Below are 27300 nucleotides of genomic sequence, written 5' to 3'. Positions count from 1 at the left end.
TACTACTGCCATTCGTGTGCTCTCGTTGTGTCCCCATGGCGGAAGTGTAAGTTGCACATGGGCAGGTATGGCTCTTATCCTCTGCCTTTCCCCAGGGGATTGGACGGGAGAGGAGAGCTCTTAAGCCCATGGCATGGCATGTAACACATGCCTAGAACTGTGCTTGATACAGACTAGATCTTTGATAGGTGAGAGGAGGTGCCATTTTTAAAAATATGAAAGCATTTGACACAGAGCCTGGCACAAAGCAGGTGTTCAATTAACATATTTCTTGCCTAGAATTTAAGAATGATCATCTGTTGGTCTCCTCAGACTTAAATGGTATGATTTTATGACATGTCATATTTAATTCTTTGACAAGTAAGAGTGTATGTGTGTTAGAGAAATTGTGTGAGACAGCATTAGTGAATTCATTTTGGAGATAGTGGGAAAGAGGAACAGAGACCTGAACTAATACATTCTAATGGACCCTAACACTTCAAAAAATAAATTAACCTGGGATTTAAAAGATTTCAACAACATGCTTTACAAGACAGGGATGATAGTCAAAAGAGAAATGCAAAGAATTCCCTGACATACTTACCAGACTTCAGCTACTTACACATAAATTAAAACAAAAACAAAAAACAAAACCTGTTAGATGGTTCTAAAAATGCAGTGTGCTTTTGTGAATCAGAATGGAATTACATGGGCTTCCCTGGTGGCGCAGTGGTTGAGAGTCTGCCTGCCAATGCAGGGGACACGGGTTCGAGCCCTGGTCTGGGAAGATCCCATATGCCGCGGAGCGACTAAGCCCGTAAGCCACAATTACTGAGCCTGCGCGTCTGGAGCCCGTGCTCTGCAACAAGAGAGGCCGCGATAGTGAGAGGCCCGTGCACCGCGATGAAGAGTGGCCCCCGCTTGCCGCAACTAGAGAAAGCCCTCGCAGAGAAACAAAGACCCAACACAGCCATAAATAATAAATAAATAAATTTAAAAAAAAAGAATGGAATTACATGGAATTAAAGACCTCCCTGCTCGTCCCGTACCTGAACCACCTGACACATTTACTCACTGCAAGTAATGATGTCTGTAAGCTCAGGTTCAGGTCCATCATGTAGTCCATACACCTAGTCCTTTTCCAGGGTTCACTCTATTAGTGAACGTCACCTCCATCCTCCCCATTCTAGAATCTAGAACCTCAGCAACCATCCTGGATAACCCCTGCAGGTGCCGCTCTAAGTTCTGACAAATTGTCCTCCTAAATATATTTCATGTCCATCCACTACTGTCTCTGCTGCTAATGTTCTCATCCACCATGATCTTTAGCCTGAACAATTATAATAGCTTCCAAACTGGCTTCCCTACCTATAATCTATCCTGCTTATAGCGGGCAGAGAGATCTTAAAAAAAAAAAAAAAAAAATATATATATATATATATATATATATATATATATATATTTTTTTTTTTTTTTTTTTTTTTTTTTTAGTAAATCTGATTATGTCATTCACCAGCTTAAGTCTCCAAAGAACAAAATCCTTAATTTGACCTAAAAGGACATGTTTGGTCTTATCTCTGCCAACCTCTTCAACATTATCTCTCAGCACATGATTCCTGGCTCTTTCTGCTCTTTCCTCACTAGCCTTCATTTCAAAACATACCAAGCTGTGACCACCTGGGAAAGGCTCTCCACAAAATCACCCTCATTCTACCTACTCAACCTTTGTGTCTCACTTGAACAGCACCTTCTCATAAAAGACCTTCAACAATACCCCAGACTCAGTGAGTTGGTGACCTCAAAGATAGCCTTTAATGATGCCTATTTCTTGGTATTCAGACTCTTGTGTATTCTCCACTCACAGGGTACCATGGTTGTCAGTGGTACCAATAGTATGTAGGAAAAGTGATGGTCTGTCACCTCCAAGTTTAGATTATAAGACACTACCACATCCATCTTGGTCATATGTGCGCACTCTCTATCTCCTCTTGGACTGTTTGCTCTAGGGGAAGGCAGCTGTCATGTTGTAAGCATCTGAGAACTGAAGCCTCCTGCCAAGGGCCACATAAATGATCTTCAAAGTACATTCTTCAGCCCCAGTCAAGCTTTCAGATGACTGCAGACCCAGCCAACAGCTTGACTGCATCCTTGTGAGAATCCTTGAAGTAGGTCCACCCAGCTACACCACTCCTGGATTTCTGACCCTCAGAATCTGAGATTAAACATTTGTTGTTTTAAATTGCTAAGTTTTAGGGTAGTTTGGGGGAGGGGGTAATTTCTTACACAGCAACAGATAATGAATACAGTTGGTTAGACACCACTGTCATACCCTCTCACAGAACCTTATTCCTCTCCTTCCTCGTGCATATCCCATTGAGTAATTATGTATTTATAGAAGTAAATTGATCAGGGTTGGTCTCCTCACTAGTTTTGTCTCTCCAGCTCACCACGGTATTTCCAGAACTTTGCACCAGGCACGAAGAGGACCCTCAAAAACATTAGGTGATTCAGTTTTCAGAGTCTGATACCTGGAAGGTTTTTCTTCAAGAATATAATCACCTTGCTAAATTTGCTTTTGGTAGGGAGTCACCATACATAATATGAGCCCTAAATGTAGTCAGTAATTAATATGAGAGATCCATGTAAATAAGTGCCCCATACACAGCCTCATCCACCATTAATGGCACTCTGCAGCATGCCTTCAAAAGGGAACACATGCTGTCAAACCCAACAGTCTAATAATAACAATAAAATAGCATCTGATCCAGGTCTGGCCAGATTGCACTCTCCCTCCTGTCACTGTCTTGCAGATCTATGGAAGTCCAGGGCACTAACAGGCTTTCTCACCCTTGAAGGTTAATTGTTACCATTCTCCATGTTAAGTACAATGTCTTCCTAAGAACTAGAGGTAAATGCTATCAACACCCAACCAGGGGACTAAGTGCCCTGATTTGTTTCTATTTTTAATTGGTTGATTTTCATTAGACCACAGATGACAACCACTTTGTTGGTCTCCCCTCGGTAACATTAAGACTATTGGTCATAAGTGGAATCATCTTCAAAGTAAAATACAGCCAGTAGGGCCCCAGAGATTTGACAGGCTATCAACACACAATGTTAACTGAAAGCTGGTGGTAGATTTTATTTTCTCCTAGGGTTGTCCAGCCTTGCTTGAATACACATTTTCAACAGGGGTGCTTGCTTAAAAAAAGAAAAGATTTTGGACTCCAGCCTGATACAGTCAGAATTCCCAGGGAAGAGCCTAGGAATCTGCATTTTTAACAAGTAAGTCAAGAAATGGACTCTATTGCCAGGCATAAAACCTTATAAGTAACCTAAAATCACTTCCACTATAACGGACTGTGATTTCACAAATGCACATATTTGCTCTAATACAAATGACAGAAAACTAAGGAGAACAATAGACCTTCTAACTTTAGGAACTTCATTCTCAAGGATGACTACTTTGCTAGATTAGGCTTCTCACAAAGGAACCGAAAGGACCAAATTATACACACTGCACAACAGACAGCTTAATTCCTTTTCATAATAGGTGGGGATTTAAAAAAAAAAAGGCACAGAACAATGAAAATAACAATACTCTTCTTGGAGTTCACTTTCCTTAGTGAACTCACAAATAAGAAACCAACTTTAATGTTGCCTAACACTATCTCCTTCAGCAGGTGAGCATTTGGGAGAAATTATCAGAAGGTATTTTTATGTTACTTATCATTATAAAAAGCAAAGCCACCAAGAAAACCCATCTTGTACAATGTCACAGTGAAGAGGTATGCCCATGCAGCAAGGTTTGCTGCTATGGTGCCCACTAAAGACAAGAAGAGCCAAGTAGCAAATCTCCAAACACTTGGGAAATCTGGGCTGAAGACTGCTTGGTGAAGATTCCACATGGGGAATGCTCAAGTCATAGATTTGAGCATCAAAGAAGGTGATCCATGGAGATAAATGTTTGCATCAGTACAGAGGAAGCCCACTTTCTGAAAATGTTCCAGCCAAAACATCCTTTCTTCAGTAAGTCTTACTGAGACAACACAACCAGTATGACAGATATATAGAGAAAGATAAAAACAAGCTGTTTGATCTATGGGATGCAGCAAAAGCAGTTCTTAGAGGGAAGTTCATAGCAATACAAGGCCTTCCTCAAAAAACAAGAAAAATCCCAAATAAACAACCTAACCCACCATCTAAAAGAATGAGAAAAAGAAGAACAAATAAAACCTAAAGTCAGCGGAAGGAAGGAAAAAATAAACATCGGAGAGGAAATAAATAAAAACAAGCTGTTTAAGGCACTTCTGTGTCAAACCTGGTGCTTTCCCTATTTCTGTAATAGGCTCTATACCTGAGGGTTTTATCAAGACTTTGTACTTTCACGTAGAAAAAGCTTTCATAGATATTCAAACACCACTAAGAAAACTCAGAACGTATAACAATGATTTCTTTTTTTTTCTATCAATAACTCTTTCCTATTTGGTAAAGCTTTGAGTTATAAAGAAGAGATCATTTTATTAAAGTATATTGAGAGCTTGTTTTCCCCCTCCATACTTGTATTCACTCCCTTATCCTTAGAACCAGGGTCCAAGTTAGAATATCTACGGCTGGGGCAAAGGAAAAGTCAGGACTCTAGCCAGATTAAAGTGGAGGATACTAGCAAAGGGTAAACTAAGAAGAATTCAAAAGAGTTCTACTTCACGTATTTTTACAAAGCAAAAAACCACCACACAGAAAAATCCAAACTCAAGTAGCAAAATTCAAGACCTGCTTAGCTTGTGGTCAAAGAACCCTGGGCTCTTCAGGAAAGAGCTCTGAGGCCGGGGTCCACGAGCCCCCTGAAATCACAGACAAACCTTGAGATTATGCCCACATGAGCACTGTTTTTTGGAAAGGGTTGATGGATTTCATCCTATTATAAAAAACATCTGACTCCCCCTCACCCACCCAGATTAAGAATTAAGTTCTGGTTTCTTCTAGAAGAGACCCAGAACCTTTGGATGTTCAAGCTGACAGAGGCTTTAGACACAATTTATGGCCACTCCTATTTTACACATGAGAAAACTGAGACACACAGATGTGATGTTTACTACCTTCACTTAAAGAAGAAAAAATATGAGTTTCTCACTTTTTTTTTTTTGAGTTTCTCACTTTTTAAAACAAGCCACTGCTTTATAAAACTTTATTAATACATTTAAACAGACTCAGCTGAACCACAGCTGGGCAGATATGCCCACCTCAACTATAATGAGCAGTTCACATGTATTTAACATATTTTCTAGAAAATAAAATCATAAAACATACTGTGCTTCACCAAGTCTAAGATAACAATTGTAATTTATGAAGCAATAAGGAAGAAAAAATACTGCCAATTAAATAACATGGTAGAACGCATTTCCATTTCTAAAACGCTAAAATACTATGCATCTTAGATTTGATGAAATACGATAATGCAAAAAAGTAATGCCTTGATTTATATGGCTCTTGGAAGAACAGAATGTGGTGAACTTCCTTTGGTAATAATTAAAATGTAAGAGAAAGCCTGTGGAACATTACATACATTAAAAGTCCTCTTTCCAACATGGCTGAGACTAGTTCATACTGAATTAATCACAAGAGAAGAAATCATACAAAATTATTCATATATACTTCAAGTATCTTATTTTAACACACAGGGCGTTCATTCTTTCATCTATCTTTTAAAGTAGACTGAGAACTTATTTTGGACCTATGTTACCAGTTTAGGATTCTACAGGCTCTTTCTTGATATAAATACTTATAATTTAGAGTCTACGATTTCCAATTTGGGTTCAATTGAAATGGAGTGATAATGTAAAGACACTTGCAAAGCAACGTGAGTATTTTAGATTTTTTTATGACTTCTCTTTATATTTTGCAGTCCTTCCTACACCTAATTTAACAACCTGCCCACAACCAGCACAAACTAACCAGGTGTGCAAGTGAGACACCTAGGAAATGGTTGTGTCAGCAACCTAGGCTGCCATCCACTGAGATGAACCTGGGCCAGAGCCACCCAGCTAAGCCACTTCCAGTTTCCCCTTCTACAGAAACTGTATAAAGTCATGCATTGTTTTAAGCCACTAAGTTTGGGGATAGTTTGTCACATAGAAGTGATAACGAATGCAGCAGCCTTCTAGGCTGAGGGCACCTTTCAGAATGAAGAGCAAGTTGGTTAAGGGACTCCCCTGGTGGTCCAATGGTTAAGACTCCACGCTCCCAATGCAGGGGGCCCGGGTTCGATCCCTGGTCAGGAAACTAGATCTCGCATGCCACAATTAAGATCCCACACGTGGCAACGAAGATCCCATGTGCAGCAACCAAGACCCGACGCAGCCAAATAAGTAAATAAATAAATGTTAAAAAAAAAAAAAAGAGCAAGCTGGTTAAGTGAAGCTTCCTTAAGAGAGGTTCTCTGAATTTCTGTACTACTGGAGGCTACCAAATATCCCTTTATATGCAAGGCTCTTGTCTCCTTTCCTAATTCCCCAGTTAAGGCACTGAACCAAAGATGAGTAATAATTAAGAGAAGGCGACAATGGCAGCAGTAAGCAACAGGGTTGGGTTAAAGACGACTGAGCCCTGTACACAAATGGAAGTTGGGAAGAAAAGAGGATCCAGGAAAACCCAACCCACCAGTGCTTGCTGTCTTCGTGATGGCAAACCAGTGCCCATAGCCAGGTATCCCACCTTAACACCTACAAGTGGCTCCCAGCCGAGAACCTCAATCCTGCCTGCTTTCGTCTCTTGCACTGTATTGTACTTCCAAAGGTCTACATGGGGAAGTGATCAGCCCTTGGAATAGTCAGGCTTGAAAAACTGGGTTTCTAAAGCCCACCTACAAATCTGTTTCATAACAAAACAAAATCAGGTGCAGAGAAACAAGGAAAAAGGGATCTGGAAAATACCTACATTTCAGAATAGCCAATCCAGTCCATCTTTGTATGCAAAGAAGATCAATTAGCAGAAACTACTGACGTTTTATTCAAATCCTGATGGTCAAGGCTTAGCTAAATAAATCCGTTTTATGAAATACAAAAGAGGCTAACATAGGAGCATGTGTTAGGTGAAGCAGGCTCTTAAGACCTCAAAATTCAGAGAAGAACAAGGGTGGGTTTTGACTGGCAAAAATGGAAATAGATATGATGGTTCTCATGTGTCCTGAATATACTTTATTTTTTATAATTACCCTATAAAGGAGATACTGTCAACACAATTTTACAGATAAGGAAACAGGTCATGGTGATTAAGAATTTACCCCAAATCACACAGTCAGCCTGACTTTGATACACCCGTTTTCCCTGCTCTACACTAAGAAGGGGAGGTTGATGCACAGATGCTTCTCTCCTGGTCTTTTGCCCATTGGCACTGGTCAGAGCAGGGGCATTCTACCTGATCACTCTCTGGGATGGTGGTGGATTCCCTCTAACTAGCGCCAACTTCCTCAGGTATGAGGAGGGTTAGAGAGGTTGCAGGAAGAACTGAAGAGGAAAATCAGAGCTGAACTCCGGCTCAAAAGTAGGAGCCTAATTTTAGTAAAATCACAGATAATTCACCCTGTAGTTCCTCGGCCTCCAGGACTGAAATCACTATGACACCACAGAAGACAGAATCAAGATTGAATTCACAACTCCACCCCACATCTTGTAAGCTGTGTGATCTTGGGTGAGTCAGGTCAGACCAACATCACCGGGTTTCATAAAGATTACATGAGAATGTCTACAAAATAGTTGCCAACAGCAAGCACCCATTACACAACTGGTACTGACCTCTAATATTATCAGTGCTTATGAGCATAAGTTTTAGTAACCATTCCAACCTGGGTTCGAACCCAGACAGAGCCACTGATTAGCTGGGTAAGTAAGGTACTCCAGAAGACTCAATATTCTCATCACTAAAATGGGTTTGACAATCATGTGAACTCACTGGGTTGTTAGGAGGAGTTGCTATAAATTCAGTACAAATATTGCTAACAACTAATGGTTACTGAATGCATACTTATATCAGACCAAGCCTTTATATTTGTAGTCATTCTCATGATGATAAGGCTTCTTCCCCCTTGTCTTCTCACCGACTAAGGTAGGTACTACTCTGTGGCACTGGGAAAGTACTTCATAGATGCAGCTTCCAGCAAAAGCTCATATGATAAAGAAGCACTCCAGCAATGAGAGGCTGGGCCCCAGGGAAACAAGAGACAGGTCCCCACTGGCCAAATGGACCACCCGAGCTCCTGCATTTGCCGTTTTCCATTCCTTCCCTCCTATTAAAGCGGCCCTCCTCACTAGGTCATTAAAAACTAATCGGAATGGAGTGTAGGGCTGGCAGGTGACCTCATGAATCCTGGACCAGTGCCCCTGCCTTAGACAAGGCTACAAAAATAGATAACAAATCTCTTAAGGAAAAAAAAAGGCAGAACAAACCTATTTTAAAGATTCTTTCCTTCCTTTTACAATCATAATGTGCTTCACAAGTGCCCTGATTTTGATATTTCCACTGCCATCTTCTGCCCCTGCTTTTGGCCTCCTTCCACATCTAATTCTGATTTTTCTTGTTCACTGAATAGATCCAGCCAAGGAAAAGAGATAATTAGATGCCGTAAGAATGAATGAACTTTATTTTAAAAAATCCCTTATAAATAATCTCCTGCAGAAATCTTGAAATAACTATGGACAAGAGTTGTCACCCAATTTACAATACTAACAACAAGAAGACCAAAAAAAAAAAAAAAAATGGTGGGCCATGTAATAGCTATTCCCGAATCCCCCAGGAAATTAATAATATGCACAGCCTCATCTCATGTTCAATAGCAAACTCAACATTTATTTGCTTAACATTTTGATGGCTTAACAGTATTCTAACCTGAAGCCAGGGTCTTTAGCAGAGAGACTATTTGTCAAAACTGCTCTTAAATGGCATCACCAATGTTTTAATGTCATTAAATTCCTATGAGAGAATAAGTTTACCGGCCTCTCACTGCCAACCAACTCATCCACAGCAGAAACACAATATGCTTCCAAAGGTTTCAGACCAAGTGGGATAACAACTTAAAATAGAGATGGGCCAGCAGGCTACATATTCAGACTACAGGTTCCCCAGAGAAGAAAAAGCAGCAGACCTTCAGTCAAGGCCAGCTGAACTGCCAAGATACTACGGACACTCAGTTCTGCCCAAACCTAGATACTCACCAACAGGCACCAATACAAGCCCATAGGCACATGTGCACACATACATGCATACACATGCCCCCGTGTGCGCACAAGCAATGCATGAAAGGGTTAAACACAGCTCTAGTGACCAATGAGCAAGAGAAAGAAAAATATGCATGATTTAAGGTACCTTTTCCCTTTATTTCTCATTATCAAATGCTGTGGTCTATATCAGATACAGGCTAACTCTAATAGAAAATATTCTTATAATGGCTTATCATATTCCTTGCTGTGAATCCACAATATGTTGCCAAATCTAGCATGTCAGTAATAATTAGAATACATGTAGGCACATTCACGGACAACAAATATTTCACAAGACTTTAGGAGTAGTTTTAAAAAAACAAAAAACATGCAGTGGCCATCTGCATTCATGATTGTTAAGTCAAAGTGTTTTGGTTGATTTAGTATCTCAGATCCTTACCTTCTTTGGCTAGACAATGTGGTTCAGTTTGGGTAAAACTACTCTCATTAAATATTTATGCAGCAACCTACATGTCCATAAGTGAGCCATGTAGCAGCTAAGGGAAAATTCATCACGCAATGGATACAGAGGGAGCCCTTACCAGTTATGTGGCAGGTATAGGAACTGGAAGAGAAAAATGGCACAACATTCCAAGTAGGAAAAAAGGATACAAAACAATTCTGGTTAACATAGGTACACATGTTACATATCTACGTACTTCACCTATATACTCACAGGAAAAAAAAAAAAAAATAGGAAGGAAATCAACATGAGAACATTAACAGTGACCAAGTAGTGGGACTTGGGTGATTTTTATTCCCCCCTTTTGCTTATCTGTGTTTTCTTTACACAATGAACACAAATGATCTGTGATAGTTACAAGAACTGCAAATGGTAGCAAAGGCAGAAGTACAGACTTCATACTCATAACCTGGGGACATTGGTTTTCAGAGTTTCTTAAGGCTTTGGCTAACATGACACGTTAACACAAAGGTCAGTTTTCCCGAGTCAGTGTTACTGTGGTTTTGTTTGTTTGTTTGCTTTGGAATGTGTAGCATATGCTTGTGCTCAAGAGTTTAGGTATTTAGCAAAAAGCAATCCAAGGTACAATATAGTTTTAATTAGCAGTACTTCTCTAAAAGCAGGCAAAACTGACAGGGCCTCTGTGGTGTCAGGAGAGGCCCAGGAAACTTTCAATTTTTGAGGTCTTTGCTACAAAACATCCAGAAATGCTTATAAAAATTGTGATTTATTTTTAGATATATTAGTTAAAATCCTGTGAATATATATCTATGTGGCTCTATGTCAACTTTCATTTGGAGATAACGTCAAAAGTCTAAATTTGGGGCCATTCTTCCTCCCTCTGTAACTACTCTGACCATGCGAAGGATGAAAAGGAATGCCCTACCCCCACCCCGAGACCAAACACATTGAAATGTTTATAAATGAAGTTATTCAATGTCCAGGATTTGCTCCAAAATAATCCAGTGTCTGGGACTTCCCTGGTGGTCCAGTGGTTAAGACTTTGCCTTCCAGTGCAGGGGTTGTGGGTTCGATCCCTGGTCGGGGAGCCAAGATCCCACATGCCTCACGGGCAAAACACCAAAAAACATAAAACAGAAGCAATATTGTAACAAATTCAATAAAGACTTTAAAAATGGTCCACATCAAAGAATCTTAAAAAATAATAATAATAACCCAGTGTCAGGGGGATATGGATGTACAGATGAAGCAAGATTGGCCAAGAGTTGATCATTGTTAAGCAAGGTGATGGGTATATCTAGATTCATTACAACATTCTTTCTACTTTTACAGGGGGAAAAAATCAAGTTAAAAATAGAAAACAGAATAAGCAATGGACAGAGACAAAACAACTATTTTTTTTCCCACTGCAGCACTCGACTTCTAGCTGTCAAGTTGTTTTGGGTCTCTTCTAAACTTAATGGTTCAAAAGAACTACTAAAAAAAGGAAGCAAACCAATGTGTCAACTACTAAATAACAAATTCGGTTTTGCCACTGTATCTGTAGAAAAATGGGTTTAAATGCTTTTTAAAATCAGATGCATTTACTAATTTTGTTATCTTAAAGACGGCAGACAGAAAGGTTATCTCTTTTTCCAGAAACCTAAAAACCAGTTTGCTTTTTATTGTTTTTCATTAAAATTTTAAGCATGAAATATGTTCTGGCAAATGAAAAACCCAAATGCACCTGCCCACATTTGGGGATTAATCGCTTGGAAAATTCCATTTTAAAAATCGCAGTGGGGCTTCCCTGGTGGCGCAGTGGTTGAGAATCTGCCTGCCAATGCAGGGGACACGGGTTCGAGCCCTGGTCTGGGAGGATCCCACATGCCGCGGAGCAACTAGGCCCGTGAGCCACAACTACTGAGCCTGCGCGTCTGGAGCCTGTGCTCCGCAACAAGAGAGGCCGCGATAGTGAGAGGCCCGCGCACCGCGATGAAGAGTGGCCCTTGCTTGCCGCAACTAGAGAAAGCCCTCGCACAGAAACGAAGACCCAATACAGCCAAAAATAAATAAATAAATAAATAAAAATTAAAAAACAAATCGCAGTGGTTGAAACTAAGGGGTATTTTTTCCCCCATCACTCAACTGTATGCGAATTATTTCGTATAACTTCCTATCAAGGCAAGAGAAATATATAATAGGAATTGTTCCTCATACTTTGGAAAACATAGAAGAAAATAAGTGTTCTTTAAATGGTTTTAAACATCATGAATACATATAATGAAGGCCTATCACTCAAAGAAAATTGTATAGTGTTATTCGTAAAAGTATCCAGATGATCTTCAAATGAATCCTTAGATGAAATTTTCAGAACACTTTATTAAACAGACCTTTCTACTTCATAAATTTATTAAATGTGTCCTTCAAAAGGTCGTAATGGGACTTCCCTGGTGGTCCAGTGGTTAAGACTCCTTGCTTCCAATACAGGGGGCACAGGTTCGATCCCTGGTCGGGGAAGTTCCGCTTGCCATGCAGTGTGGCCAAAAATAAATTGAAAAAAAAAAAAGTATGTAATGACTAACAGGATATACCACGAGATTAGCAAGAAAAAACCATAACCAACCAGCTTCTTTCAGTAATTCTTACAGTTCTTTATTACAGATCATAGGTCAAAGAATACAGCAAAGGGTATCTGGATTTCAGAAGCCATTTGGTAGGGTTTTCCTGTGACATCCTTGGTAAGGGTGGAACCAAGAGTAACTGGACAGAGAGTATTCATTGATGGCTCAAATTTTTTTTTGTTTGCTTTTTAAAACTTTATTTCAACATAACCATGCTTAAAGAAATATACTCATATGGGTTAACAGAATGCAATTTAACTTATCCTACACAATTTGGACCAAAAACCTGGTACATGGTTTGCTTCAAAAAAAAAAAAAAAAAAGATTTGCAATCTGGTTTATTTTCCATCTATTACAAATGTATATATAAAAGATCCTCCAGATTGATGCATCAATTTTGAGAGATGTCAACAATCTCCACATTTAACTCCAACCCATTCAGAGACGAGTGCTTATCTTCAGTGAAAACACAAATGGCATGCTGAATCAAAAATAGCTCTAAGACAGTGCTGATAATTTGCTGCATAAAAGATGTAAAATCATTTTGTCAGTTAGACAAACATACCCGACCTCTCCTAAACGCCCTCCCCCCGTTGGCGTATATGTGCTCATATACCCATATATATGAGCACATATACGCCAACGGGGGGAGGGCGTTTAGGAGAAAAGGACAGGAAGGATTTATCCTTTAACAGAGAAGTCATGTGAAAAACAGAGGAGGAACTAATCCTACTAAATTGTGACTAACAAGAATGAGGCCGACCAGGCTAGTTGATAATACTGAACACTTAGTATGTGTCAAGCACCATTAATGCTCAACACCTTACAAGTAATATCTCATCAATACCACTCAACTAGGAGGGCACCACTATTATCCCATTTTCATGGATAATTAAATTAAGACTCAAAGAAGTTAAAGGATGATCCAAGGTCACATTGGCAAAAGATCACCTGTCAAACATGAAGACAACTTAGGCACTGAGTGCAAAGTTAAACTTGAGACCTTGAGTTTCTTTGATCCTATAAATAGACCAGCAGCAACAGTGGTAGTAGAGATTACCATTTATTAAAAATGTTCTATATGCTAGTTTCCTTATAGTACCCTTTATCCTTACAACAATATTGTCTGGTAGATCTTATGCCCATTTTAAATATAGAAAAATTAAAAGCCCACAGGCAAGTCAGTTAACAGGACCAAGATTCAAGGTCAGATCTGTCTGTTACAAAAATCCATGCCCACTACACTACTTTCCTTCCCAAAGGAGCAACCAGACAATAGAAACACTTGATTTATTCAACAGTTTTAGGAAGGATCTAATTCTCACCTAAACCCAGATAATTTCTCTCCAACTTACACAGACCCCAAAGAATTTCCCAGAAGTTATCATGAATTTCACTTTGGGTTTACACATTTTATTCACAAATAAAAAGAAAAAGGAAACATGTAACATGAAGGCAAAGTTAAACTATCCTATCCCTATTCCCCAATCATATGTCTAAAGTAAGCAATGTAAATATCCTGGCATTAATATTCACTCCTTTCATATATATATATATGTATATATATATGGGGTTTGTTTCTTTTCATCAAAATAATAGCAAACTATACATACTGCAGAGCAATATCTCATATGAACATTGCTATAAAAATTCTAAATAAAATATCAATAAATCAAATCCAGCAACAAATAAACAGGATAATAAAGTATGATAAAGTGGGGTTTATCCCAGTTATGCAAGATCAGTTCAACATCAGAAAAGTCTATCAGTATAATTTGCCATAATTAATAAACTTAAGAAAAATCATATGATCATCTCAACAGACAGAGAAAGAGCATTTAACAAACTCCAACACTGACTCCTGATAAAAACCCTTGACACATTACAAGTAACAGGAAACTTCTTCAACCTGAGAAAGGGAATCTATGAGAAACCTACAGCTAACACCATACTTAATGATGAAAGAGCGTCAAGAAAAGAACATCCATTCTTTCCATTTCTATTCAACATTTTACTAGAAATACTAGCTAGTGCAATAAAGCAAGGAAAGGAAATAAAAGGCATCCAGATTGGAAAAGGAAGATATAAAACTATATTTTTTTCTCAGGTGGCAAAATATTTATGTCAGGAGATGGCAAACCACAAAAGTTTTTCTAGATAAGTTTTACTGAAACACAGTCACACACGTGCACTTATGTACTGTCTATGCTGCTTTCCCCATACAATGGGGAAAAGTTGAGAAGTTGCCACGAAGATTATATGACCCACAAGCCTAAAATATTTACTCTCTGGCTTTTTAAGAAAACGTTTGCTAACTCCTGATCTACATAGAAAATTTGATAACATATACAATAAAACTATCTACTAATAAGCAAGTTTAGCAACACTGAAGAATACAAGATTACTATACAAAAATCAATTATACTTCTATATACCGGCATACTTCGTTTCATTGTGCTTTGCTTTATTGCACTTGACATTTCTACAAATTGAAACTATGTGGCAACCCTGAATCGAGTAAGTCTACCAGCACCATTTTCCCCACATTTTCCCAGCATTTGATCAGTTCATGTCTGTGGGTCACATTTTAGTATTTCTCACAGTATTTCAAACTTTTCATTATTATTTTATTTGTTATGGTGATCTATGATCAGATATTATTGATGATTGAAATTATGTTTTTGTTTTGTATTTTCTAATTAAGGTATGTACATTGTTTTTTTAGACATAATACTATTACACAATTAATAGACTACAGTATAGTGTAAACATAACTTTTACATGTATTGGGAAACCAAAAAATTCATGTGACTCACTTTACTGCAATATTTGCTTTATTGCAGTAGTCTGGAACTGAGCCTACAATGTCTCAAAAGTATACCTGTATTTGTAATTTGTAATCAGAAATTGAATATTTAAAATAATATTTATAACAGCATTAAAAACAAAAAATAGGGATAAATCTGACTAGAAATGTGCGTGACCTATATAAACACTATAAAACTTTACTGTGGGGCTTCCCTGGTGGCGCAGTGGTTGAGAATCCGCCTGCCAATGCAGGGGACACGGGTTCGAGCCCTGGTCTGGGAGGATCCCACATGCCGCAGAGCAACTAGGCCCGTGAGCCACAACTGCTGAGCCTGCGCGTCTGGAGCCTGTGCTCCGCAACAAGAGAGGCCGCGATGGTGAGAGGCCCGCGCACCGCGATGAAGAGTGGCCCCCACTTGCCACAACTGGAGAAAGCCCTCACACAGAAGTGAAGACCCAACACAGTCAAAAATAAATATAAATAAATTAATTAATTTAAAAAAATGTACTTAAAAAAAAAATGGCTAATTGAGGCTCTTCCTTTAAAAAAAAAAAAAAAAACTTTACTGTGAAATATTTTAAAAGATGTACTCTGTTCATGTTCAATATTTTTAAAATGTCAGTTCTCCCCAAATTGATCTATATCTCTATATTCAATGCAATCGAAATCAAAATTCCACCATACTTTTTTGTAGAAATGGACAAACTCGCCCATCAAGTAACAATTATTAATAACCCATTCGACAATAATTTCTACACATCCTAATACTGACAATCTGGAAATTCAGCTTAGGGCACTAGGACAATCAACATAGTGATACCAATATCATAATGTATGTAACATACTATCATAAAACTAGTGGTGATCCATGGCAATCCCATGCAGACATTACTAATCAATCACTGTACTCTTCTTCTCTAAACCTGGATAAAGGCTTCCAATTCTAACAGCTTGGAGCTGGTATAAAAGGTGAACTCTCACTGCTACTCTAGACATCTAGTGGTTGCTGCTGATTGAGATAGGTAAATACTTTTCTGTCTTCATCGTTTTGCCTGGCTTTCTCTGTGCCATTTTATTGCTTTGCCAAAATCAAGGAAAAGGGGTTTTGTATTGTTGCCTACATTCAGTATTGTATTTAAATGTTTCCATAACGTTCTCCTTTAAGAACCAATATAGGACTCCTATTCCAGGAAGCTTCCGATTGACTAAGCCCACGTCACAGTTAAGTGTGGCTTTCTCTGAATCCTTTCAACACTAGATTCTATGCTGGACGATGCCGTACTTAGTTATCTGCAGCTAGAGTTATTCTTTGAGCCTTACTTTTCTCACCTGTAAAATGGTGAAATTGATACCTATATTGCAGAGTTGTTGTGAAAACTAGAGATGATGTATGGTTACCAATGGGGTGTGAGCTCTATGAATACTGGGATTTTGTCTAATTGGTGCATCACTGTAACCCCAGCACCTAAAAATAGTGTCAAGTACACAGTAAGTGTTGAATAAATAACCATTAAATAAATGAATATGTAAGTAGTCTTTCCCATATCATGGCATATAAAAAGGAGTTCAGTTCCTGAACATAGATAATACTCTATAAGAACTGAGCTTCTTGAAGTCAGTCACCACCCTGGGTGCTCTATTTGTCCCTCAGAATCATTTTTTACTCAGGGCTTCTAAAGTTAAAAATTAAGGCAAACATCACGAACAGAGCCAGACTAGAGTGAAAAAATAAGGCACAACCCTAGGGTACAAATTTTACAGAAGTGTCCCCAAAACTCAGTAACTGAGAGAAACAGTTATTTTCATGCAATACTTTTTAAAATAAAAATTAATGCAAAAAATCCCTGATGAACCAAATATCAGCTTGAAATAAAGACAAAATCAGTTAACAGTGCCATGCTCAGCTGTATTGAAGCCTGAAGCAAAAGGAAAAAAGTAACACTGATCTACCTTTATTTAAAATAATTTTTACTTTTAAAAAATAATGCATTACAGTATTATTTCTCTTGATTATGAAGTTTTTGAGCACCTCCTTAAATTTTGTGCTGAAGGTGAGTGCCTCATTGGCTTCACCTAACCCCAGCACTGCACAACAGTCAAAACTGTTGAAAAAGCCCTTAGACCATCTATGAAATGTAATATTCTACTCTCAATACATTAAACTCAGTCAGTTTGTCTCCAGTGTTGGAACAGCTCACTGTTTCTCCAGATGAGCCCAGCATGAAGAAGCTGGTTTACATTTAAGGAGCTTTGCCATATACAAAATGTGTCTTTAACCAGCATTGTCATACTCGGCTCAAGAGGTGCTAATGCTGCGTGTGGCTCCTGGGAACTGAGACCAGCAGAATCATGTCTTCCATGTCACCCCAACTCTAGGGACAGCCTTCAAGGCTATACTATTTTATTGATAGTTGTCTATGTTTGTTCTTGTTTGTGTTCCTTCTCTCTCTCTGTCTCTGCCTCTGTCTCTCTCATGCACACACACACACACACAAACACACACACTTGTGCAATATGAATGCATAAATAATGTGGCTCTACTGGAAATATAATACTGCCTGCTCCTTGGCTTCACCCGGCTTGCCTGCTTGTTGACTGACTCTACCCCCTGGAGCCTCAGCTCCTACAGATCACGAGTGATTTCCTCCAGCCACCAAGACAAAGGCGACTGGCAGCCAGGCTCTGTATTCCTTTTGCTTTCCCTAAGTACCCGTACCATACTGCTTCCCACAAATTCACAGTTTTATCCAGAGATGAAATCGCACCATTTCTGCCAGGAATCACACACGGAAACATGGTTCTGTTTTGTTTCTGGACATACTGTATTTGATAAAATTAGAAGGAAGTCACCATATCAACATTTTCACACAAGAAGAGAGAAAAAAAGGAGGAAAGCAAAACTCAACCAGCTACAAGATCCAGTACAGAGAAGGTATGAGAAAATGTTTCTTGCAGGATTCAAATCTTCAGGTACAAAATAACCCCTCCTATTCCTCTTGGTTCCCACTTGTGGCATCTAGCCAGTCACCAACTAATGTAAGAGCTGGATGCCAATTCCATTAAACATATTTCAACCTAAATGGAGACAGTCATGGGGGAAAATTAAATCTCCTGGTCCAACTCTCTCAGTGAGAACAGATATTCTCTGCAAACTCTCTGAAATCAGCTCCATTTTTTGGGTCACTGAAACAAAGTATGGGTTTGGCACAGGACATCTCTTAACAGAAGGGAGGTTGGATAAATATGTTCATGTAAATAATATCCATGAGGTGAACATTCTTGAAGTCCAAAGTAGGCATTGTCCAGCACCACCACTGTGCAAATTCTGGAGTCATAGAGAATCAGTTTCGCCTAGTTCCAGGTATTTTCCAGATTAGGTAGCAGAGTCTTGCTTAGCAAGGCTGGGTAACTCATCTTAGGTCAGACTGACAGCAGGTGTGACCTTCCCCCAAAGCTTCTGCCAAGGAACCATGATCTTTTTGGCTGCCCTGTGGTAGGATCATTTAAGCCCAAGGCTGGCACATGTCTGGGCTTTATGCAGTCCCTCTCCATGGTAAGGGGGAAGAGACCCCTCACCCCACTACTACAAGATATTCCATACTACATGAGTGGCTTCAGAAATGCAGCCAGGGGCTTCCCAGGTGGCGCAGTGGTTGAGAATCTGCCTGCCAATGCAGGGGACATGGGTTCGAGCCCTGGTCTGGGAAGATCCCACATGCCGCGGAGCAACTAGGCCCGTGAGCCACAACTACTGAGCCTGCGCGTCTGGAGCCTGTGCCCCGCAACGGGAGGGGCCGCGATAGTGAGAGGCCCGCGCACCGCGATGAAGAGTGGCCCCCACTTGCCGCAACTAGAGAAAGCCCTCGCACAGCAACAAAGACCCAACACAGCAAAAATAAATAAATAAATAAATAAATAAATATAAATAAATTAAAAAAAAAAAAAAAAAGAAATGCAGCCAGGAGTCACATAGTCACAAAGGCTCACTCCTCTAAGACCATCACAGAGAGAAACGTGGATGGAGAGTGATTCATAAAAAACTAGCTCAGTTCGTGTGCCTAAAAAAGCCAATGAAACCAGACAAGTTCACTTGCATTCTTTCTTCGTTAATTAGTGTGTCTTTCTTCTAATTATAAAACTGTAATGATTTCACAAGGCTATTAGCTCCCTGAAGTTGCAAAGCCTTTTCCTGTCTTATTCACTGATCTACCCCCATCCAGGTCTGAATCTAACATTGAATAAACATTTCCTGAATAAATTTTTTAAAAAGAAAGAAAAATATATCTATTTATTGAAGTTCCCAAAAACGTGGAAAAATATTTTAAATGAAGCGAACGTGTCCCATCATTTCACAACAGAGACAGTGGTTGTTGTATTTTAGGATATTCTGTTCAGAATGTATTCTGTACATGTACATACAAGTTTTCAATCTAATTTGAGATTAGACCATATATAGAATTTTGCATTCTACTTTTCTTTGCCAACTAACATCATATCTTGCTTTTTAATTTTAGCCTTCCCTTCGGTTCTCTCTTCTTCAACTCAAGTGCATTGGCAGCTAAAGGCACCAGAAGTGAGTCAATCGATACACAGTGACCCAAAGTCAAACACCAGAAGTTCTTCCTGGAGTTAAACATCTTTGGTGGAATAAAAAGAGTCCTTCTGAACTAGTTCCTCCTTACTCCTAACACAGGTCATTTTTTTCAATTAACAAGTCAAACATACACCAGGACCACTATAGTCGCATTGAACTTTGTGGTATTCTCTGCATAGAAAGGATATATATCTATCTACCAAAGAACGAATATAGAAATGAACTGAAGGATCATAAAAAAGATGTGCAGACAAAAATCCTGGGTATCAGATTACTCAAGCACCTCTGAATCCTAAAGACTCACAAGTGGTTCCTATAAGAATCGCACATTTTTCCCCCAACTGCTTCACGATGTGAAAATTGGTTTCTAAACATCATCTGTGCATTTCAATTCATCTGACTTCCCCATCGATATCTCTGCTTGGATATCTTATAGCTTATGAGACCAAAAATGTCCAGAGTTGAACAATATTCTTCCCCTTCAAACCTGCAACCTGCCCCACCTCAGTAAATGATGGTACCACCTTTCCTTTTGGCTCAGGGCAAAAACCATCACGTCATCATTTTCTCCTCTCTTTCTCTCACACTTCCCATCAAACCTCTACCTTCCTACTCACCCTAGGCAAGCCTCCATCACTGCTTACCCACAGCTGCATAAGCCTCCCAACTGGTCTTCCTGTGTGCCAGGTGCCTCCCCATAGTCTGAGATCCGCAGAGCATCCAGAATTGTCCTTTAAAGTGTTCAGCCTACCAAGGGGCAGCACGGGGAAGGTTTCTGGAGTGATGGAAAGAAGGACTGATTCTGTATCTTGATTATCATAGTGGTTACATGACTGTGTGCATTTATTAAAGCTCAGAGTACTGTACACCAATAAAAGAGGAATTTTACTGTATGTTAAAAAAAACAAATGAAAACTGTAAGTCAGACCACAGAAGTTCTCTGCTCAAAATCCTGTATTGTAAAAGTGAAGTTCACCCATGATCCGATTCCCTATCACCTCTTTGACTTCATCTTCCAATACTCTTTCTCCTCTGTGCAGACTGTGGTCCAGCCACACTGGCCCCCCTGACTGCTCCTCAAACAGATTAGGTAGGCTCCTGCCTTGGTGACTCTGTACTGGTTTGCTCCCTTCGCCTGGAATGTACCCCCCAGTGCCCTTACCACCAACCGCAACCCCAGATATTTGCATGGTAAATGTCCTCCACCCCAACTCTTGCACAAAAGTCACCTCCCAAATTAGGCTCTACTGAAAGTTGCCACCCATCTCCCATCAGCATTCCCAATACCCCCTACCTTGTTCCTTTCACAGATCTTTATCAATTTCAGACATAGCATATAACTTACTTATATTTCATGGCCACCATCGGACACCCCATTACCCACACCCAGATGGGATCGAAGCTCCTTGAGAACAATAATCTTTCTTCTGTTTGCCAATATATTCCCAATGCTTAGAAAAGTGCCTAAAATGTAGTAGGTATTTAATAAATACCTGTTGAATAAATGAACGTACACAATTGGAGTCTGCCATATGTGAGGCACTGCACTAGCCCCTATGATAGATTCAATATGTAAAATGACAGTTATTCTGTTAAATAAATGGGCTGGGCTACATAATCCCCAAGACCCCCTCCAGCTCACAAATCTATTCGAAATGAGAGTTTTTAACTGCACTATAGGCTCCACCAGAATGTAAGCTCCCTAAAGGTGGGATTTTAGTCTGCTTTCTTGCTGCTGCATCCTCGGTCCTAGAATAATGTGTGGCATATCGTAAGCTCCCTGTGCATAAGAAATACAGCTCTTGTTGGTTCTGAGTGTCTGATCCTATCTAGCACCCAGGCTCAGCTCTGGGTAAACTTAGTCTACTCTCCTAATAGCCAGATCAAAAAAAAAATCCCAGGTGGCAGCACCACACACAGGCCTCCCTCAATATTCTCAGGAATATTAGCAAAAGGGATGATTTTAAACGTGGCACAGAAGCACGCCACTTCAGGTGGCAGCCCTCCATAATTCCTACTCAGCTCATCACATCAGAGACAGCCTCACCAATGTGCGAGGATACCAAGCACGAAAACGAGGTCAAGTAAAACTCCTGTGGAAAGCAAGCTTCTCCAGAGAAATTGCTGGGGTTTCCCTTCACACTCTGACCTTGTGACCTCACTTCTCTATCTTGAATGTCACACTAAGGCCGCCATGAGCCCAACTATCCAGGGAAGAAACCTTAGCCATCACCTACCTACCTCCAGGGCTTCTGATCTACCACAGCTCTCACAGGCCTTGCTCCACAGATGTGAACGCTCCACAGATGCAGAGGCCTCTTCAGCAAATGAACACTGCCGCGAGACAGGACTACGACATCTACAGCCTTCGGAATGAAGGGTACCACTGCCATACTCAATCTTTCAGCACTGTCTAATAAAGACGTAATGTGAACCACATACGAAATTTTAAATTACACACGTAACATTAAAAAGAAGTTTGGAATTAACAGATACACACTACTGTCTATAAAACAGATCATCAACAAGAACCTACTGTATAGCACAGGGAACTAGATTCAATATCTTGTAATAACCTCTAATGGAAAAGAATCTAAAAAATATATATACATTGTGTACATATACATAAATATATAACTGAATCACTTTGCTGTGCACCTGAAACTAACACAACAGTGTAAATTAACTATAATTAAAAACGGTTTGAAGAAAGTAAAAAGAAACAAGTGAAATAAATTTAACATTGTTTAAATTTTTACCCTAACCCAATATATCCAAAATACTGTAATTTCAACATGAAATCAACAAAGAATTATTAATAAGATATTTTACCTTCTTTTTTCATACCAAGTCTTCAAAATCTGGTATATAGTCTACATGGACAGCTTATCTCAATGCAGCCTGGTCGCATATGAAATGCTCCAGCAGTCACACGTGGCTACTGGCTACCACAGTGGACAGCTCAAGTCTGGAAGTTAAGTTCTTTCTCTTTCAGCATGTTACTGCTGCTCGCACCATTTAAAGATATTATAATTAATTTTAAAACATCTTCTAACTCATAATGACATCACTTGCATTATTCTCAGGTTCAAAAACATGCTCCTTGCAAGGCAGTTAAATGAAGCAATGTCACAGCGAGAAAGGACAGCTGAGTAAGACAGAGCCACTGTCTCTGTTATTCGAAAATAATATGTGTTTCTCTGACCTCTAACTGGAACCCATTTCCCTGAATTCCATCAACTTGCTTAAGTTTCTTATAGTGGGGTTTCTTACCAATGGCAAGGGCAAGTGTGTGCTGACTGCAACATTTTTTGGAACAGCTATGCCAACATCACCAAAACACACGAACAGCAACAGAAAAGGGCTAGAGCAGGATAGAGTTCAAGTGCATTTACCTCCTCATTATAATTGCACCCCTATAGGCCAGCTCTTAGGGGTCTAATAGATATGACCAAGATGAGACTTAAGAAGAACATGACTCTGTAAAAACTTGAAGGAATGTTCTAACCAACTTTTTAATGAAGAAGAACTGAAAACACATTTATGTTAGGTGGGAATTTACCAAGTGTGAGAGTTGCTTTGAAAATCTATACCAAGAAGAGCTTTGTCATTTTCTCCTCAAAGATGAGATTACTGCTTCTACTAGACTCTCAAAGGTGAAATGGATTACCAGAATATGAAAGGCAGTTCAATTTGGAGAACTTTCCACAGCGACAGTGGTGTGAAGTTCGAAGCTAGATGGAACATAAAATAATTAACACATCACAGAGCATCCAGACTCAGACATTCTCCACCCTTATTTCCATTTCCCACAACCTACAAAAGCTACTTCTGCAGAAGAGAGCAAACTGGTTTAAGGTTAACTTGCTCCCTTTAGGGTGGAAGGTTGGTTTCCAATATTGCTCAGCCTACAGAATGAGATCTTCTGGCCCGGTTCTAACAGCTGACTCAGCAGCAACCAGCTGGAACAGTGTTTTTTCAGACCCCTTCTGGAATGGGTGAGGCTCTGAAAGCACCCTGCCAAAGTCAGCAATTTCTTCAAAATGGGGTCAGGTTATAGGAACTCAAGAGGCTCTATCTACAGGCCGTCTTTCTTGGAGAAGGCAAAGACCAGCCTACACACACCCACTACCCAAAAAACAGCCAAGACATAATTGGCAGCAACCTCCAGCAGAACTGAGTGATGAGCAGCGTTTAACAAAGCTCGGAAGCCATAGATTTATCTGCAATTACTTGCAAGTATCCCTTTCAAGTGGGACAGAAACCTAAGAATGAGTCATGGGTCATGGTTCTTTGACCTTTGAAAAAGCATATAAAAACAGAGGGAAGAAGAAGAAAATCATGTGACATCCCAAATCCTTATACCCTCAGCCTCCCTAAAAATAAATTTGAAGTGCATGGGTAAAAAGATATCAATAACTACAGCACTAAAATAAATGGAAAATGTAACAGAGCTACAATTCAGCAAATACCCCTAGATTCAAGACAGTGCCTCACAAAACTGTATGTGTGATATCCTTGGTGAGTTGAGTATAAACAGTAGGCATGCTTTCCTTGACTCATTTATTCATTCAACCACTTCATTCACTCCTTTCATGCACTTGGTATTATACTAGACACTGGTGCTACAATGGATAACGTGGACCTGCCTACATAAGTTCACCTGAGTCAGTGATACTGATATTTGTAAGAAGAATTATTATTTGGTGAATGCCTACTATGTGTTGTGTTTATGCAATGAGCTAACTTAATCCTAACACCCATCAGCAATTAGGCATTGAGACCATTCTACAGATGAAGTAACTGAGTCTTACAGAGGTCAAATGATTTGCTAAGCTCAGCCAGATAGTCAATGACAGAGCCAAGATGTAAGTCCAGACTTCACTAATTCCTGTCATAAGCTTAATGTTTGAAAACAAGATGTTTATACTGTATAGCACAGGGAACTATATTCAGTATCTTGTAATAACCTAAACTGGAAAAGAATCTGAAAACTACATATATATATTCTTTATAGATATATTTTTTTCAGATTCTTTTATATATATATATATATATATATCTTTGCTGTACACCTGAAACTAACACAATATTGTAAATCAACTATACTTCAATTTTAAAAAAGAAAATAAGATGTTTATAAATGTTTGAAAGTATCAAACTTTTGGTATTTTGTAAAAAATCAGGCAAGCCAAATGTTAGCAGGATTGAGTGACAGTGCATTCCATTAAAATTTGTGATTAAAAAAGACTCTACTTTAAAAAATGGATAAAAGACACTTCACCAAAGACATATGGATGGCAAATACACACATGAAAACATGTTCAATATCTTAGTCATGTGGAAAATTCAAGTTAAAATCACAATGAAATACCCCTACACTGTGTATTAGAAAGTCTAGGGGGGAGAAACCTTTTTTTAAATTTGACAACACCAAGTGCTGGTGAAGATGCAGAGCAACTGGAACTCTCAAACACTGCTAAGGGAGAATGCAAAATGGTACAGCTTTTTGGAAAAGACTTTGGCAGTTTCTTATGAAGTTGCACATACTTACCACATGACCCAGTGATCTCACTCCTAGGTATTAACCCAAGCAAAATGAAAACCTATGTTTACACAAAACCTCTCCAGTACACCTTTGATTTTTTTTCCCCTGGGGCTCTGAGCCTGTTCTCTTGCTTTCTTTGGAAGCTCCTTTATTGCCTTTACTTATAATCCCCCCAAACTGGAAACAACTCAACTGTCCTTCAGCTAGTGAATGGATGAACACACCGTGGTACATCCATACAATGGAATACTATGCAGCAAGAAAAAAGGATCAAATGTGATACCAGCAAAAATATGGATAAACCTGAAATCCCTTTTGTTAAGTGAAAGAAGCTAAATCTAAAAGCTTCATATTACATGACTCCATTTATACGACATTAGGGAAAAGGCAAAATTATTAAGAACAGAAAATAGATGGTTGCCTAAGGGTAGGGGAAGAGACTGACAACAAAAGGGTAAGAGGAGGGACTTCCCTGGCAGTCCAGTGGTTAAGACTCTGTGCTTCCACTGCAGGGGGCACAGGTTCAATCCCCGGCCAGGGAACTAGATCCCGCATGCCGTGCAGTGCAGCCCAAAAAAAGGGGGGGTGGGTAAGAGGAAAGAATTTTGCCCCCCGGGGGGGGGGCAGGGGGACACAGAACTATTCTGTATCTTGAATGGAAAGGTGGTTACAAGACTGTATGCATTTGCCAAAACTCAGAGAACTATATAGCAAAAAGAGCAAACATTATTGTAAGTAAATTCTAAATGGTAAATAAAATTCACTTCAAAAAATTGTAATTTTAACATGAGAAATTAAACATAAATGCATTAAAATACTTAAAACTCACCTAGATTACAGCCATCTCAAACTACAAGTAGTCTCCTTAAAGACAAAATGTTGGAACATACATATTTTCCAACTGGCAAGTAACAGACATTTTTTCTTTAACACCTTCTTTTTAGTTGGCAAGCAGAACAGTTCCCTCCAGCACCTTCGCTCTGGATACTGGAAAATACAAAAACGCGGTGCAGGAGAGCTTCTGAGATGGGGGGAGGCAGGTTTCTCTTCAGTCTGTAATGTCACAAAGTCTGCTGTAGCTAATGTATGTCTTTACAGGGGAGAAACTGTCATGAAGCTGTAATTTTCCAAAGGCTTGCTGGTTTCCCATTAGGGAAGATGCACTATAAGAATAACCTGGTCAGTTGCCCTGGGAGTTTCCATCCTCATCTACTGCTGGGTCAGTGCTTTGCTATCAAAGTCATGGTTAGTTCCTTTTGACATCTTTTGCCATTCCCCAACAAGATATCTTTGGGCCCCAAAATCTCTCTTTACCTTGATGCTTTTTTACTGTCATTGGAGTATTAGCCGCACCTTCGACTCCACTTCTTTGCATGACATATCATAACACAAAGAAACCAAGCAAAAGCACTCGATCAGCAAGCACTTTTATGAAGTGTCTGGCAAGCCAGAGCAGCTCCCCTTGGCACTGATGGGAGAGCAATGCTCTCGGATCTCAATTCCCCAGCACACATATGGTCCCCTCCCTGGGGCTTGAGAGCCTATTCTCTTGCTTTCCTTAGAGGCTCCTTTGTGAACAGGCCCAGAGCTCAGGCTCATCTGCCTACCAAAGACTCGCTAAAAACCTATATTACAAGTAAGTCAAAGCAGGAAATGAAAATTGATGCCTTCAACTCCTGTAAAGATGAAAACAGGAAGCTGCCAGAGACTCCGTGTTCCTTCATTTTCCATGTCAGTTTCCAAGAATACAGATATCAGTATGTTATATGAGAATAAAATGGGAACCAGGGTGAAGCATTCCTCCCTAAATTTGACCCCATTAAGGCAGAGCTTTTGCAGTAAAACACAAGTCTGGTAGGGTTGTATTAATAGCAGGGAAAAAAAAAAACCCACTTTAGAATGGACACTCACCAGAATAAAGACAAGCAACTCCCTATATACAAAAGTGCATTAAAACAATGAAATACTATGCTCTTGAATGGAAACCAAATCACATTGTTCAATCTGAACAACGCAGATGAAAGCCTCACCATTCTACTGGTGAGATGGGCAGTTCAAGTTCTCAGGCTCCCTGACTTCAGACTATACT

At 39.5% G+C, this 27300-nt stretch overlaps 1 protein-coding gene and 1 long non-coding RNA gene across 26 annotated transcripts in view; one reads left to right on the top strand and one right to left on the bottom strand.

The window, feature by feature from the left end:
• Positions 1-27300, bottom strand: part of MAGI1 (membrane associated guanylate kinase, WW and PDZ domain containing 1) — a 612719-nt gene that overhangs the window by 190341 nt on the left and 395078 nt on the right. The window lies entirely within an intron of this gene.
• Positions 683-22375, top strand: LOC309606976. Its single transcript, XR_014232175.1, has 2 exons — positions 683-18710; positions 19043-22375. It is a non-coding gene; the product is annotated as an uncharacterized lncRNA (long non-coding RNA).

Source organism: Balaenoptera borealis (genome assembly GCF_965194805.1).
Source record: "Balaenoptera borealis genome assembly, chromosome: 12".
Taxonomy (NCBI): domain Eukaryota; kingdom Metazoa; phylum Chordata; class Mammalia; order Artiodactyla; family Balaenopteridae; genus Balaenoptera; species Balaenoptera borealis.
This window is presented reverse-complemented; position numbering and strand designations above follow the sequence as displayed.